The sequence below is a fragment of the Salmo trutta genome, chromosome 31 (assembly GCF_901001165.1).
Source record: "Salmo trutta chromosome 31, fSalTru1.1, whole genome shotgun sequence".
In the NCBI taxonomy this organism is placed as follows: Eukaryota; Metazoa; Chordata; class Actinopteri; order Salmoniformes; family Salmonidae; genus Salmo; species Salmo trutta.
In genome coordinates this window covers 34,509,439-34,527,059 of record NC_042987.1, presented here as the reverse complement: position 1 = coordinate 34,527,059, position 17,621 = coordinate 34,509,439, and positions in this window count along the sequence as shown.

Below are 17,621 nucleotides of genomic sequence, written 5' to 3'. Positions count from 1 at the left end.
TTTGGCCTGCCATATGTGTTCTGTTATACTCACAGACACCATTCAAACAGTTTTAGAAACTTTAGGGTGTTTTCTATCCACATCAAACAATTATATGCATATTCTAGCTTCTGGGCAGGAGTAATAGCCAGATTAAATCGGGTACGTTTTTTTATCCGGCCGTGAAAATACTGCCCCCTATCCTAAATAGGTTAAGAGCAAATTCTTATTTACAATGACGGCCTACCCCGGCCAAACCCTCACCTTACCCGGACGATGCTGGGCCAATTGTGTGCTGCCCTATGGGACTCCTGATAACGGCCGGGTTGTGATACAGCCCAGAATCGAACCCGGGTCTGTAGTGACGCCTCTAGCATTGCAATGCAGTGTCTTAGACCGCTGCGTTACTCTGGTAACACTATGCCACAGTTATTGTCGAAAACAATGTTTCAGTTTAAAATCAAAAACTAAATTTTGTATTGCAAAAAGATCAACCTCTACACACACCATGAAAATAACAATGCTTTTTATATTCAAAATGATTGATTCATTTTACATCGCCCCTTTAGCAGTTCTGCAGAAAGCAACATATAATGTACCGTGGCAAGGGCTTGTTCTTGAAGGGTCATTGCTCCAGCTTTGTTAGGATCAAAAGGGGAGATTTATTTATTGGACCCATGACGATACAATGCATCTACAATGCATCTTTCATTCATTTTTTTTTGTAATTAATAACTTCCCATAACTTTGTCTACTCTTTTATATTCCTACAAAAGCATGAGAGACATTAATAATTTAAAGAGACAGAGCCACTTGTTTAAACTTTATTTGAAGAAGTGGTTAATGTCTCTTGATATTATCATCCTATTTGACATTTTTCTAATCAGACATGTCACACACACAGAGGTGGTGATTTGAAATGAATAAACTTGTCAAGTGGGGCTATTGCAACAGATCCATACATACCTAATACCAGGTACCAGCGAGTTTCTCCCGTTTTTTGCCACCTCATGGCCTCGTGTATCAATAAAAACAGTCAATAGGACTATGTTGTTTAAATCTCTTCCCGTCATTATTTTCTCCTAGCTGCAACTCCAACGTTAATGAACCCTCAGGTGCCATTCTGGGCATGACCATTGATCTGCCTGTTTAGCCTCCATTTTGAGGACGTGAGCACATAGGGTGGTCAGGGCTGGGAGAGAGCAGGGCTGGGAGAGAGCAGGGCTGGGTGGTCAGGGCTGGGAGAGAGGCTGGCACTGGAGAAAAGGATAGTGCATACAGGTCACCTTGAGGAATTACAAAGGCAAAAATTATACAGTACATATATTTTACTGAATAGTAGGTATTCATGTCAGGTATGCGGTACTAACAAATGCATACTAATTGCAATGTAGGCCTAGCTGCTCATGTTTCATAATTGCCAAATTTGACATACTTGTGAGCTTTAACGATTATTCCATTTAATGCAGACATTGCGACGCGGAGCACTGGCGCATAATCATCCTGGGGTCAACACAAATCCACGAGAAAGCAAAACATCATGAGATTGGGAACTATGACATTATTAGCTAATGTATAGTGCTATTATCTGGTTTAGTTAAAACCCCTGCCTTTTTATTTAATCTTTAACTAGGCAAGTCAGTTATTTACAATGACGGCGTACTTGTAAAGCCTTCCCCCGGCCAAACTTTCCCCTAACCTGCCAATTGTGCGCTGCCCTATGGGACTTTAATGTATTTCAAAAATAATTTTATACCTCAAGAACATCCAGTATTTCTGAGAATGGCCCACAATAATTACATCCATGTCACATGTTCTGGAATTTGCTACATTTTTAAACCATGTGCTGAAGTTAGCTGTTTTTCTAACTAACCTCTGTGTTACTGGAGTTAGCTAAATTGCTAACTAACCTCCATTGTCTCAGATGCTCAGAACTTTATGCCACACGTTCTGGAGCTAACTGGCCTCCATGTTACACATGCTGAAATGAGCTAGACTGCTAACTGGCCTCCATGTTACACATGCTGAAATTAGCTAGACTGCTAACTGGCCTCCATGTTACACATGCTGAAATGAGCTAGACTGCTAACTGGCCTCCGTTACACATGCTGAAATGAGCTAGACAGCTAACTGGCCTCCATGTTACACATGCTGAAATGAGCTAGACTGCTAACTGGCCTCCGTTACACATGCTGAAATGAGCTAGACTGCTAACTGGCCTCCATGTTACACATGCTGAAATTAGCTAGACTGCTAACTGGCCTCCATGTTACACATGCTGAAATTAGCTAGACTGCTAACTGGCCTCCGTTACACATGCTGAAATGAGCTAGACTGCTAACTGGCCTCCATGTTACACATGCTGAAATTAGCTAGACTGCTAACTGGCCTCCGTTACACATGCTGAAATGAGCTAGACTGCTAACTGGCCTCCATGTTACACATGCTGAAATTAGCTAGACTGCTAACTGGCCTCCGTTACACATGCTGAAATGAGCTAGACTGCTAACTGGCCTCCATGTTACACATGCTGAAATTAGCTAGACTGCTAACTGGCCTCCATGTTACACATGCTGAAATTAGCTAGACTGCTAACTGGCCTCCGTTACACATGCTGAAATGAGCTAGACTGCTAACTGGCCTCCATGTTACACATGCTGAAATTAGCTAGACTGCTAACTGGCCTCCATGTTACACATGCTGAAATGAGCTAGACTGCTAACTGACCTTGATTCCCATGGGCCATGCCATATGTACAAAAGTTAGCGAAACAGTCAACTCACAATTATGTTCCAGAGGCTGATTAAAAAGTTGCCCTGTAGCCCTCGGGTCTCCAGCACTTCTTCAGTAAACACGACAAACTTGGAGAACTCCTGTCTCTGCTCCAAGGGATGTAAACATAGCCACAGGCTCATTACGCTCAAATGAGCCCCAGTGTGAAATGATGCAAACACTGGAGAGCTTATCCAGGCCATTAGAAGGAACTCGTATGTAAGCTCTGGATGCCACTGTATGAATGGATTTGTCACGGGAAAAGATAACACATCAACGAATCAAAGTGTGCAATTTTTAGTTGCGTGTTATGTGTAGTGGTATGCTGATATCTACATACTCAATCTATCTATTGATGAAAGGTCAAGCATGTGCTGATAAACATGTTCAGCAATGTCTACGGTATCTATCGATGGAAGGTCAAGCATGTGGTGATAGAGATGTTCAGTAATGATCCACGTAATACAGTAGATAGCTCCTGGCATGTAGTTTGATGTATGAGATAATAGAGTTAAATAGTAAGACAGCGGAATCCACGTTATGTCTATGAGTAGGCGACATTGATTGCATTGTGTAATGTGGAAAATAATTGAACATTTAATGACACATTTTTTGAAACATATTTGGTTGACCATAATATAATGTGACATGGAATGTTCAGTAGTGAATATTGTCACGGTCCTTTGTGGGTGTGGTGTGAGGGATTATTACCTTTCGTATTCCCAGAGTTGCCAATCTGTCTGACCTGCTGTCTGTCACGATCATCATTCTCTACTGTCAGTTTCCATAAAAAACAGATACTTTCTAATGTATTCAAAACTACGCTCTTACAGTTTTTAATTGAATATTCAGCAAAGTCATTACACTTTTTTCCCCGTTTGCTTTACTACAAAGCAAAAATACTTTCTCTCAGGCTGAAATGGGTGAAAATTGCTCAACCAATTTGTATTTTTGTGAAGCAAAAACCCACTGAGAGATTGTAAACATTGTCATTTCAATTTGGCCTTGAGGGGCTTGTTAAATTTATTTAAGCATCTGTGCGCTTTGTGAATCAGAATCCGACTGAGAGCATGATGTTTTTCCATTTACGGTCATTGGGTTCTGCACTGCTCATTAGATAGACAGACCTCTTTGGCTGACACTGGGACCTGTGTCAGGGCCCGTGGTCCTCGTTAGCCTCTGCACTGGTATGGTATTTAATGTCAACATCCAGCATCGGCATCCATTTTAAATAGACCTTTGTCTCGGTAGGAGACGTGTTTGTGATTGTGCTGTGTAGTGGATGCACTGCTGCATCGATTCATTCTTCAGACACTTGAATGTTGTTGGTTTGACGTCTACTGGCCCCTGAGCAGTTCCTCGGCTCTCACTCGGCTCAAGATAATGAGTCATGAGGAAACAAAAGGAGGCTGGAACGTTACAACCTCCCCAGCCATCTGTAACAGTGTACGTATGTTTTTTGTTGTATATTGAAGTTTTACTGACAGATATAGATTAGAATATGAGATGGAATGGATTAGTGCAGAAAGTGTGTGGCAGAAGTTGGGATTGAACCACTGCCTATAGGGGCAAATGTGGTCTGAGGGCAGGAGCACTAGCACTAGGCCAGAACCCAACTCCTGCATCCATGTTTTAATACATGTCAAGCAACTCTGTCAAATGTTGTTTTTCAAATCCTGCATGTACACTACCGTTCAAAAGTTTGGGGTCACTTAGAGATGTCCTTGTTTTTGAAAGAAAAGCACATTTTTTGTCCATTAAAATAACATCGAATTGATCAGAAATACAGTGTAGACATGGTTAATGTTGTAAATGACTATTGTAGCTGGAAACGGCTGATTTTCAATGGAATATCTACATAGGTGTACAGAGGCCTATTATTAGCAACCATCACTCCTGTGTTCCAATGACACGTTGTGTTAGCTAATCCAAGTTTATAATTTTAAAAGGCTAATTGATCATCAGAAAACCCTTTTGCAATTATGTTAGCACAGCTGAAAACTGTTGTCCTGATTAAAGAAGCAATACAACTGGCCTTCTTTAGACTAGTTGAGCATCTGGAGCATCAGCATTTGTGGGTTCGATTACAGGCTCAAAAATCAACAGAAACAAAGAACTTTCTTCTGAAACTCGTCAGTCTATTCTTATTCTGAGAAATGAAGGCTATTCCACGGAAGAAATTGAAGATACAACGCTGTGTACTACTCCCTTCACAGAACAGCGCAAACTGGCTGTCACGTTCGTCGTATACATAATGAGCGGACCAAGGCGCAGTGTGAGTAGAGTTCCACATATTTATTAAAGTGAACCTTCAAAAAACAACAAAGAATAAACAAACGTGAAGTTTGTAGCGCACATAGCACTAAACCAAAACGAAACAATATCCCACAAACGCAGGTGGGAAAAGGACCACATTAAGTATGATCCCAATTAGAGGCAACGATCATCAGCTGCCTCCAATTGGGAACCATACTCACACCAACATAGAAATTCTAGACTAGAACACCCCCTAGTCACGCTCTGACCTATTGCACCATCGAGAACCCCAAGGGCTCTCTATGGTCAGGGCGTGACACTGGCTCTAACCAGAATAGAAAGAGGAATGGGAGGCCCCAGTGCACAACTGAGCAAGAGGACAAGTACATTAGAGTGTCTAGTTTGAGAAACAGACGCCTCACAAGTCCAGGCCAGCATCCCGGAGTGCCTCTTTACTGTTGACGTTGAGACTGGTGTTTTGCGGGTATTTTTTAATGAAGCTGCTAGTTGAGGTCTTGTGAGACGTCTGTTTCTCAAACTAGACACTTTAATGTACTGGTCCTCTTGCTTAGTTTTGCACTGGGGCCTCCCACCCCTCTAAACTGTATTTCTGATCAATTTGGTCTTATTTTAATGGACAAAAAAAATGCTTTTCTTTTCAAAAACCCCAAACTTTTGAATGGTAGTTAATACACGTCAAGCAACTCAAATGTAGTTGTTAAAATCCTTTGTGTATGATTTAATAACATTATGTTAATTATTACAACATAATTATACTTTAATTACATCAGAACCAGTGGAGGCTGGTGGGAAAAGTTATAGGAGGACAGGCTCATTGTAATGGTTTGAATGGAACAGAGTCAAACATGTGGTTTCCATATGTTTAATGTGTTTGATACCGTTCCATTTATGCCATTCCAGCCATTACAATGAGGCCCGTCCTCCTATAGCTCTTCCCATCAGCCTCCACTGATCAGAACCTTTGACAAACACTATATTTCAGCTAAGAAATGACATATTAGGAAGTTCGTTTGGTTGCTGTGGGACGTTGATTGGGGCTGGCTCAATTCCATAGATTTAAATAGAATGGCTTTATTATGAGAGCTTTATACACTCTGTTACAGGTACCACCGCTAGTCCATGCTGCTCTTTCTACCCATCCTCTGCAAAAAGCAGGGATCTTATAGTACATGATAGATGTCAGGCATCCACCCACTCATGGCACAGAGACAGTAAGCATTTCATTTATATTTTCAAAATTACAGTTTCCAGGCTTAATCTCAGCCCCCCGCTGGGCTCATTGGGTAGTGGCTGGTCATGTGAATTATCATAACTAATGTATTTTTAATACTGAACAGCTTTTGAGTCCCACTGAGAGGGCTGTCTAGATCGGACGCAGGTCTGGGAATGCCAACGCAGTGTCTATGGAAATGTAACGGGGATTTATCATCCTCTGCTGACAAGGGTAAGGACACTCATTTAAAAACCCCGTGTGAAATATTAAAGAGTGATATTTCTTCTCTTTAGCCTCCTGGAGATTCAACATGGTTGTCAGTGAGTAAAAATGGGTTTGGAAGTGGCTCCAATCTTTCCTTAGAACTAGATGTCTTTAAGGGATCTACTCAGGGTGTCACGGTTGTCGTCGGTTAAGGAGGACCAAAACGCAGCAGGTATGTGCAGGCTCATCTTGATTTTTATTAACTATCAAAAATGAACGTACAAAAATAACAAAAAAAACACGAACGATCACCAAAAACAGTCTGGCAAAGCCTAAGGCTCAGCACAGAACAATCACCCACGAATCACAAACACACCCCAATATATGGGACTCTCAATCAAAGGCAAAGAGAAAACACCTGCCTTCAATTGAGAGTCCCAACCCCAATTAATCACCCATAGACATACACTCACTAGATTCCACATAGACATACATAAACCTAGACCATAAACCAAAACCCCGGAAATACTAAATCAAACACCCTTTAAACAAACACACCACCCTGAACCACATAAAACAAATACCCTCTGCCACGTCCTGACCAAACTACAATACTAATTAACCCTTATACTGGCCAGGACGTGACACAGGGACTGATTGATTACAAATAAACTGTTAAAGGGTGTTATTTCTTTCATAATCAATAACTTGTTGTTGCCAAGTTGACTACGGATTAAGATATGCAAGAGGAAGAACCGATAGGGTGAACTTGAAGGTACACCTACAGATTTTTTGGAATCAACTTCTTTCCAATTCAAGTCATACAGACTTGGAGGTCAAACTCACACAAGTCAGATATTGTAAGTCAAATAGCTTTGCAGCAACACTGTCCTTGCATTTTTTTCCCATAATGGTCTGTAAAGGGTGCCAAGATCCAAAAATGTCTGAAATATCTTGAATCCAAAAAACATGAAAGAATGTTTCAAGGACTTTCGCAGTTACTGCAGACAGACATTTTCGGCAAGCGCATCCCATCTCATAGTCAGGTAGTGGTTTAAATTCTACTCTGTGGAGGGCCTGAGGGAAGAACAGTGAGAAGTTCTGACAGGTCAGCCAGTGTTTTTGGAGGATCATTGATCCCCCTCCCCAGGATGTAGAAGCTGGAAAGGGGGACATCTGAGAGGTGAACAGGTCCAAGAACCCTCACAGGGAACACAGGGAACACATGCTCTGGAGTGTTTGGAATTTATATATGATTTGTTATTACTATTACCAATAGAACCAGGTAGAATAATGGGGGCTTGGGGTATTGCTTATCCCAAAGGGGAGGTATTTGGTCAGTTGTATTCATGTACTTAGTAATATTACTAATATGCATGTACAGCAGCCAGGCTTATTTTGTTGTTTGCTTATTAAATCAAGGGAGACAAACAAACATTCACTCATGGGGCAATATTATTTTAGTGCCTTGTTGCAAACAGGATGTATGGTTTGGTATATTTATTATTTATTATTATTTATTTATTCTGTAAAGGCTTCCTTCTTTTCACTCTGTCAGTTAGGTTAGTATTGTGGAGAAACTACAATGTTGTTGATCCATCCTCAGTTTTCTCCCATCACAGCCATTAAACTCTGCAACTGTTATAAAGTCACCATTAGCTTCATAGTGAAATCCCTGAGAGGTTTCATACCTCTCCAGCAACTGAGTTAGGAAGCTTTGTAATGACTGGGTGTAGTGATACACCATCCAAAGTGAAATTAATAACTTCACCATGCTCAAAGGGATATTCAATGTATGCTTTTTTTGTATCCATCTACCAGTTGGTGCCCTTCTTTGCAAGGCATTGGAAAACATCTCTGATCTTTGTGGTTGAATCTGTGTTTGAAATTACAGATAATTGTATGTGTGGCATACAGAGACGAGGTAGTCATTCAAAAATGTTAAACACTATTATTGCACACAGTGTGAGTCCATGCAACTTGTTATGCGACTTGTTAAGCACATGTTTACTCCTGAATGTAATTGTAACGACCGTGGGTTTATAAGCGCGGATATCGACTCTGCCGTTTGAGCCTGCTTTTGCGGAAACAGTCGATAGCGCGCTGGATTTCGGGCTAGAAGGTCGAGGGTTTGAGGCCTGCTCCCTGCTGTTTCATTACAGTATTTGAAAGGCGGTTGAATACTTATTGACTGAAGACATTTGAGCTTTTCCATTTCATATTTTTTTCTTTTACCATTTCTAAAAACAATTCCACTTTGACATTATGTGGTATATTGTGGTATTGTGACAGAATAACAAAAATACATTGAAATTGAATTTTTTTTGTACCACAACAACATGTGGAAAAAGTTTAAGGGTATAGGTGTATCTTAATCAGGAAATCCCAATTCAAATCAAATACGTTTTATTTATCACGTGTCAAATACAACTGGTGTAGACTTTACAGTGAAATGCTTACTTACAAACCTTTCCCAACAATGCAGAGTTAAAAAAATATAGATTTTTATAGTAACCAATGTAGCTATATACAGAGAGTACCAGTACCAGATCAATGTGGAGCTATATACAGGGAGTACCAGTACCAGATCAATGTGGAGCTATATACAGGGAGTACCAGTACCAGATCAATGTGGAGCTATATACAGGGAGTACCAGTACCAGATCAATGTGGAGCTATATACAGGGAGTACCAGTACCAGATCAATGTGCAGTGGTACAGGGTACTTGAGGTACTTGAGGTAGATATGTACATGAAGGCAGGGTAAAGTGACCAGATAATAAGAATAGATAATAATAAGAGTAAAATAAAGAACAGAGTAGCAACAGCAAATGATGAGTGTAAAAGTGTGTTTGTGTTTGTTTGAGTTGTGTCAGTATGTGTGTGTGTGTGTGTGTGTGTGTGTGTGTGTGTGTGTTTGTGTGCATATGTAGTGTTTGAATGTGTGAAGGTTTTGTGTGGGAGTGACAGTGTGTGTGAGTGAGTGTGTGTGTGTATATGGTGTATATATAGTCTAATGAGTGTGTGTATATGGTGTATATATAGTCTAGTGAGTGTGTGTGTGTGTGTGTGTGTGTGTGTGTGTGTATATGGTGTGTATATATAGTCTAGTGAGTGTGTGTATATGGTGTGCATAGGGTCAGTGCAGATGGTTTGAGTACCATTATTGACTTTTTAACTGTCTGGCTATTTAGCAGTCTTATGGCTTGTGGGTAGACACTGTCTCGGAGCCTGTTGGTTCGACAGCCGGTGCTCCGGTACCGTTTGCCGGATGGTGTCAGAGTGAACAGTCTATGGCTTGGGTGGCTGGAGTCTTTGGCAATTTTTTGGGCCTTTCTCTGCCACCACCTGGTATAGAGGTCCTGGATGGCAGGGAGCTTGGCCCCAGTGATGTACTGAGCTGTCCGCGCCACACTTTGTAGCGCTTTGCGGTCAAGGGCGGTGCAATTGCCATACCAAGCAGTGATGCAGCCTGTCCAGATGCTCTCGATGGGGCAGCTGTAGAACATTTTGAGGATCTGAGGGCCCATGCCGAATCTTTTCAGCCTCCCATAGGTCCCAGTTATGTATGTTCCTCTGCAGTCGGCGTGTCATCCTAAAACAATAGAAAACCATTCACCCATTCTCATTACCATAAAGCCGAACAGTCAGCACTAGAACTTCAGTCCTGCGACCTCATCTGCATTCCAAATGTGCTGCACAAATGAGATCATGAAATGAACACTATGGCGTGAGCCTCCATGGTTTTGTACACACTCTGCGGCGTACGTGGATTAAAATGGGGGGCCATTATAGAAGTTCTTAACAGCCACTCTGTGCTTCAACAGCAGCCAGAATCACAATCAATAAAAAGCCGGCAAGCCATTTAAAACGGCAGCAAATAATAAGAGCCTGAAGGAGGTGACAGCTGAATTTCTGCAGCGACTTAGTCTGATCTGAAGATTGATCGAGCCCGAGCTGTGCTCATTAGGCTTTCGGAGCATTTTAGAGCTCCTTCACTTGATCAATTATTCAGGAAATTGGGCAAAACTTGTCGGGGAGCACTATATTTATTTCCATCAATTGGGCTCATTTTCCTCTTGTCCGTCATCGAAAATATAGACGGTCCTTGCCTGATCAAGAGTTGTGCCATGCTCTTGTGACTTATTTTCAATAACACCAGAAGGTTCTGGTATTGGAAGCCTTCCACACTGCCTTTTTTAAAAAAAATTTAAACCTTGTACTCCTGAGTTTAACATGGTGGATAACCTTGGGCTGCGTGTAAACACAGCTCTCCATCATTTCACTGATTGTCCTTTCTTTGTCATTCCCTCTGCACAACCAAGATCTATCGTTCAGATAAATAGGCAAAGACTAAATAAAAGCCCCAAGATCAAAGTGCTGAACGAGCTACAATATCAAGGTAGGCAGAATAATTCTAATAGTCTCAATGACATCAGCAATATAGGCCTTCTTCGCTTCATCGATGCGAGACTAGCAATTGTGTTGGTAGACAAAGAGACTATTCAGTGACTGGAGATGTATGCAGCAATCTGAACAGCCTCTGCTAATTAAAGAAGCACAAACAGATGCTCCTGTGAGAGATAATTCAATGCAATGTATTTTCCCTGCCAATACAACTCCATTAAAATTCCTCTGATTCCTTTCACACATTCTGTTGTCTATTATATACACAAGGCACTTTCATAATTGAAACTGCGATTTAATACAAGGGACTTTAATAATTGGAACTGAGATTAATACAAGGGAGTTTAATAATTGGAACTGCAGTTTAATACAAGGGATTTTCATAATTGGAACTGCAGTTTAATACAAGGGACTTTCATAATTGGAACTGCAATTAATACAAAAGACTCATGACATTCACTATATTGTTACCTAGCCTGATTGTACAACTAAAGATATATTATCTTTCTGTATATTATTACATACGGAGACAAAAGCGCAGTACAATTTTCAACACTATTCTGTACAGTGTTAGGATTATTTACTTGAAAAAGTAATTGATATATTACATATTACTCGTTACGTTTAACAAAAGTAACGTGTTACTTTACAAAATGACTTTGTGGAAAGTAACATGTTATATTACTAGACAGTAACATGTTATATTACTAGATAGTAACATGTTATATTTAAGCGATAAGGTCCGAGAAGGTGTGGTATATGGCCAATATACCACGGCTAAGGGCTTTTCTTGCACGACGCAACGTGGAGTGCCTGGATACAGTCCTTAGCCGTGGTATATTGGCCATATATCACAAACCCCCTAGGCGCCTTATTGCTATTATAAACAGGTTACCAACATAATTAGAACAGTAAAAAATAAACATTTTGTCATACCCATGGTATTACGGTCTGATATACCACGGCTGTCAGCCAATCAGCATTCAGGGCTTGAACCACCCAGTTTATAATACTAGATAGTAGCATGCTACATTACTAGATAGTAGCATGCTACATTACTAGATAGTAGCATGCTACATTACTAGATAGTAGCATGCTACATTACTAGATAGTAGCATGCTACATTACTAGATAGTAGCATGCTACATTACTAGATAGTAGCATGCTACATTACTAGATCTATTACTTGAGTTACTTTCATGAAAGAAAATCTCACTCTCACCGTTTGTTTGACTGTAGGAGGGAGCAAGGTGATCCGCGTGTGGTCTACCAAAGATGGGCTACTTACTAACTCAAGTTTGATCACTAGTTTCTCCTTCCATCTGTGGCGCTGCCTTCCTGTGCTAGTCTACAAGTGCTGCGCTATCATATGGGCTGGTTAATTAGCCATGTACAGTGCATTTGGAAAATATTCAGACCCCTTGACTTTTTCCACATTTTGTTGCATTACAGTTTTTTTCTAAAATGTATTTAAAAAAAGATATATATCTCATCCACCTACACACAATACCCCATAATGACAAAGCGAAAACAGGTTTTTAGATTTATTTTCCCAAAGTATTAAAAATAAAAAACATATGTATTCAGACCCTTTGTTATGAGACTCAAAATTGAGCTCAGGTGCATCCTGTTTCCATTGATCATACTTGATTGGAGTCCACCTGTGGTAAATACAATTGATTGGACATGATTTGGAAAGGCACACACCTGTCTATATACAGTGAGGGGAAAAAGTATTTGATCCCCTGCTGATTTTGTACGTTTGCCCACTGACAAAGAAAGGGACTTTCTATAATTTTAATGGTAGGTTTATTTGAACAGTGAGAGACAAAATAACAACAAAAAAATCCAGAAAAATGCATGTAAAAAATGTTATAAATTGATTTGCATTTTAATGAGGGAAATAAGTATTTGACCCCTTCTCAATCAGAAAGATTTCTGGCTCCCAGGTGTCTTTTACACAGGTAACGAGCTGAGATTAGGAGCACACTCTTAAAGGGAGCGCTCCTAATCTCAGTTTGTTACCTGTATAAAAGACACCTGTCTACAGAAGCAATCAATCAATCAGATTCCAAACTCTCCACGATGGCCAAGACCAAAGAGCTCTCCAACGATGTCAGGGACAAGATTGTAGACCTACACAAGGCTGGAATGGGCTACAAGACCATCGCCAAGCAGCTTGGTGAGAAGGTGACAACAGTTGGTGCGATTATTCGCAAATGGAAGAAACACAAAAGAACTGTCAATCTCCCTCGGCCTGGGGCTCCATGCAAGATCTCACCTCGTGGAGTTGCAATGATCATGAGAACGGTGAGGAATCAGCCCAGAACTACACGGGAGGATCTTGTCAATGATCTCAAGGCAGCTGGGACCATAGTCACCAAGAAAACAATTGGTAACACACTACACCATGAAGGACTGAAATCCTGCAGCCTGAAGTTTGCCAATGAACATCTGAATGATTCAGAGGACAACTGGGTGAAAGTGTTGTGGTCAGATGAGACCAAAATGGAGCTCTTTGGCATCAACTCAACTCGCCGTGTTTGGAGGAGGAGGAATGCTGCCTATGACCCCAAGAACACCATCCCCACCGTCAAACATGGGGGTGGAAACATTATGCTTTGGGGGTGTTTTTCTGCTAAGGGAAAAGGACATCTTCACCGCATCAAAGGAACAACGGGGCCATGTACCGTCAAATCTTGGGTGAGAACCTCCTTCCCGTGGATGGGTATTCCAGCATGACAATGACCCAAAACACACGGCCAAGTCAACAAAGGAGTGGCTCAAGAAGAAGCACATTAAGGTCCTGGAGTGGCCTAGCCATTCTCCCAGACTTTAATCCCATAGAAAATCTGTGGAGGGAGCTGAAGGTTCGAGTTGCCAAACGTCAGCCTCGAAACCTTAATGACTTGGAGAAGATCTGCAAAGAGGAGTGGGACAAAATCCTTCCTGAGATGTGTGCAAACTTGGTGGCCAACTACAAGAAACGTCTGACCTCTGTGATTGCCAACAAGGGTTTTGCCACCAAGTACCAAGTCATGTTTTGCAGAGGGGTCAAATACTTATTTCCCTCATTAAAATGCAAATCAATTTATAACATTTTTTACATGCATTTTTCTGGATTTTTTTGTTGTTATTTTGTCTCTCACTGTTCAAATAAACCTACCATTAAAATGATAGACTGATCATTTCTTTGTCAGTGGGAAAACGTACAAAATCAGCAGGGGATCAAATACTTTTTTCCTCACTGTAAGGTCCCACAGTTGACAGTGCACATCAGAGCAAAAACCAGGCCATGAGGTCGAAGGAATTGTCTGTAGAACATCTGGAGGAACCCTGGCACCAGCCCTACAGTGAAGCATGGTGGTGGCAGCATCATGCTGTGGGGAAGTTTTTCAGCGGCAAGGACTGGGAGATTAGTCAGGATCAAGGGAAAGATGAACGGAGCAAAGTATAGAGAGATCCTTGATGAAAACCTGCTCCATACCGCTCATGACCTCAGACTGGGGCGAAGGTTCACCTTCCAACAAGACAACTACCCTAAGCACACAGCCAAGACAACACAGAAGTGGCTTCGGTCTCTGAATGTCCTTGATTGGCCTAGCCAGAGCCTGGACTTGAACCCGATCGAACATCTCTGGAGAGACCTGAAAATAGCGGTGCAGCGACGCTCCCCATCCATCCTGACAGAGCTTGAGAGGATCTGCAGAGAAGAATGGGAGAAACTTCTCAAATACAGTTGTGCCAATCTTATACCCAAGAAGACTCGAGGCTGTAATCGCTGCCAAAGGTGCTTCAACAAAGTACTGAGTAAAGGGTCTGAATACTTATGTAAATGTAATATCAGTTTTTTCTTTTTTAATACATTTGCAAAAATGTCTAATAACCAGTTTTTTTCTTTGCCATTATGTGGTATGGTGTCTAGCCTGATGAGGAAAACAATTTTAGAATAAGGCTGTAATGTAACAAAATGTGTGAAAGGTCAAGGGGTCTGAATACTTTCCGAATGCACTGTATATTTATAGGAAATATTTACAGGTGTTTGGCTATCTTTTCATTCAAAATCTTTCTCTCGAGCCACCAGTTCTGGTTATAGACCGCAGGTATTGGACCCATAGAGATGTATAGAGGGCACACTTGCCACTGGATGGGAAATCACTCTTTTCTATCACAGAAGCAATCAATGACAAAAATCAGAGGTGCGCCCTCTATACATTTCTATGGACTGCAGCTGTCATGACATTTCTCCAAACAGCCTTTGTCTGCTCGCTCGAGAACTAAATAAGGAGTCGAGATCGGATCATGGAAACTCGCGCCCGGTAAAGATAAGGAACTAAAAATAACGCACACGTTGTTTGACAATATTAAACCATTTTTAAAAGTAAGGCGTTACTCATAAAAGTTCAACCCAACACTGATTATCTACATGGTATTCATTCATTGAAAAAGTAGGACCCATATTCCAATACACGGCAACCAAATTCATGTTATTAGCTACAACTGATATTTTTCCTGTATTACAGCCTAACATCAAGACAGTCGTGGTCTTGTTGGTTGTTCCATCATGGTGGCCCCTTCTTTATTTGAGGTCAAGACCTGGACAAACAGGTGGCTCAGACTCGAACGTAAACAATAAACCATTTTCAAAGACGTTCACCGATGTTGACCGTGGGAAAGTTCAGTTGGTTGTTGCCATCCACAGAGGTTTAGATGTGAAGAAAGAGGTTCAAAGATGTTGACACAGGTGACAACTGTACTGTGGGAAAGTTGACCTTCTACAGAGGTTATCTAAAAGGTCATAAGTGTCACACCCTGATCTGTTTCACCTGTCTTTGTGCTTGTCTCCAACCCCCTCCAGGTGTCACCCATCTTCCACATTGTCCCCTGTGTATTTAGCCTAGTGGTTAGAGTGTTGGACTAGTAACCAAAAGGTTGCAAGATCAAATCCCTGAGCTGACAAGGTAAAAATATGTCGTTCCGCCCCTGAACAAGGCAGTTAACCTGCTGTTCCTAGGCTGTCATTGAAAATAAGAATTTGTTCTTAACTGAATTGCCTAGTTAAATAAAGCTCAAATTTGAAGAAAAAAAATGTATACCTCTGTCTGTTGCCAGTTTGTCAGGTCTTAACAGCGTGTTTTCCCATCTCCCTGTTTTCTCAAGTTCTGTTCCCTAGTTTCCCTGGTTCTGACCATTCTGCCTGCCCTGACCCAGAGCCTGCCTGTCGTTCTCTACCTGCCTGACTCTGACCTGTTTTACAAACCTCTGCCTGTCCTGACCCAGAGCCTGTTCTGTACCTTATTGACTCTGCCCTGGATGAAGGACCTCTGCCTGTTTTTGACCTGTCTTTTGCCTGCCCCCTGTTTGGGTCAATAAACATCTGTGACTCTGTCTGCATCTGGGTCGTATTCTGAGTTCTGATAATAAGAACATTTGAAATTCTTTTGAAATGTTATTTACATAGCTAGGGCTGGCAGTAGCTTTTGGTCTTTCTTTGGCTTTGGAGATGTGATTGAACTTGATTTGCCAAGCAACTAGATTTGTATAGTATCTGTTGCAGCTTTATTGTGCAGCTGGTTAAAGCCTGTGGAGATTAGACATTAAAAACCTGCACTGCATTCACTGATAGTGAAATCCCGTCTGTTTGATGGCCAACTATAAACATGGCAGATATAACGCGGTAGAAATAGCTTCTGTATGACAGCCAGTGAAAAGACAATTGTGTTATGATTGCAATAATTCTGAACGTCATCATCCATGTGACTGTGATTTATATGGTTTGAGAAAATTGCACAGTTAAGGTGATTGGTGTCAAAGTTTCATCATTAATGTTTGTTTGGCTTTTACGGATTTAACAGTGTGCTTACCAACACTGGTTGCTCAGTTGTGACATCTCATGATTGCTTCATATTTTTGAGTGTGCAATAACTTATAATGACGAATCATCATGCCGTTTTTGGTAACCATGCCTGTAAGCTAATGTAGGAGGCATAAAATAAACTCCTGAAAATAGACCCCCTACAATACTGGTCTGGAAGAGAAGAAAACACTGTCAGGGGAGGTTCTCTTCTGCACTGTTCAACCAATCCAGTAAATGTGGAGGAGGAGTTAAGATGGAGTGTCTCCTTGTTAATTAACGTCCAAAAGCGGAAGTCGCGTCACAGGCTCTCGTTCCGTTTCCCCTGACAACAGTAACATAAAGACTGGGGAGGTTGGGCTCAGTAACATAAAGACTGGGGGGGTTGGGCTCAGTAACATAAAGACTGGGGGGGTTGGGCTCAGTAACATAAAGACTGGGGGGGTTGGGCTCAGTCACATAAAGACTGGGGGGGTTGGGCTCAGTCACATAAAGACTGGGGGGGTTGGGCTCAGTAACATAAAGACTGGGGAGGTTGGGCTCAGTAACATAAAGACTGGGGGGGTTGGGCTCAGTAACATATAGACTGGGGGGGTTGGGCTCAGTCACATAAAGACTGGGGGGGTTGGGCTCAGTAACATAAAGACTGGGGAGGTTGGGCTCAGTCACATAAAGACTGGGGGGTTGGGCTCAGTCACATAAAGACTGGGGGGGTTGGACTCAGTAACATAAAGACTGGGGGGGATGGTTTATTACTGCCATGTATTAGATGTAAACTTCTACATCCACTTTTCTTGTCATCTTTTTTGTTGCCGCCCATCGCCATCTTTTATATGTCTAATCTAATAATGAAGTGACTAAACAGTCTGCGTACTCTGCCTCTGTGTTGCTGCTGCGATGGCAGTTATCGAATAA